Raw genomic sequence first — 677 nt, 5'->3', positions numbered from 1 at the left:
AAAATTTAGCTGATACTCAGGACTCTCTTTCAAATTTTAGGTTGTCAACACCACTGACCACACTCAGTCTCTTTCACTTTGGTAATATTATGATCTAAATGTTCCAGAGACACGGGGCAAGCGAAAAAGCTAATTTAAGGGAAGTAATTTAAACCAATAGTTTAACCAATTTTCATGGAATTTTGGGGAATCTTTTTTGGCCAAAATATTTTTTTTAGATTTGGCAAGAATTTTTTTAGCAAATCACCCATTATTTTGCGCATACTTCAGCTGAAATAAGATGAATGAGGAGACTTTTCATCCAATCAGATAGAATTTATTGACAATCTAACTCATGCATCAGATTCCCACTATTGTTCCAGAACTAAAGATGAGAAAAGATAAACCCTTGGGGTCTTTCAAAGATACAAACTAAAATAAAAACAAACTTTTAACTGAGACACAACAAAGATACGTCAAAGTGACAACCAGATATGTTTTGAGTCATGCACAAAAGCAACATTTCCTATACAAAATTACAATTTCCTTCATAGTTCGGACCCCCGGGGATGACACCTTCCAAAAAAGTGAAGAAGGGGGGACCAGAAATTTTTATTAAAAAGGGGGGGTAGCAAGGAGGGGAGGGATCGTTTAAGAAGGGGGGGCTTACAAATATTGTAGGATATTTTCCAGCACTG

This window comes from Clytia hemisphaerica, unplaced genomic scaffold (genome assembly GCF_902728285.1).
Source record: "Clytia hemisphaerica strain Z4C2 unplaced genomic scaffold, Clytia hemisphaerica genome assembly, whole genome shotgun sequence".
Classification (NCBI taxonomy): domain Eukaryota; kingdom Metazoa; phylum Cnidaria; class Hydrozoa; order Leptothecata; family Clytiidae; genus Clytia; species Clytia hemisphaerica.
Note: the sequence above shows the minus strand (reverse complement) of the source record.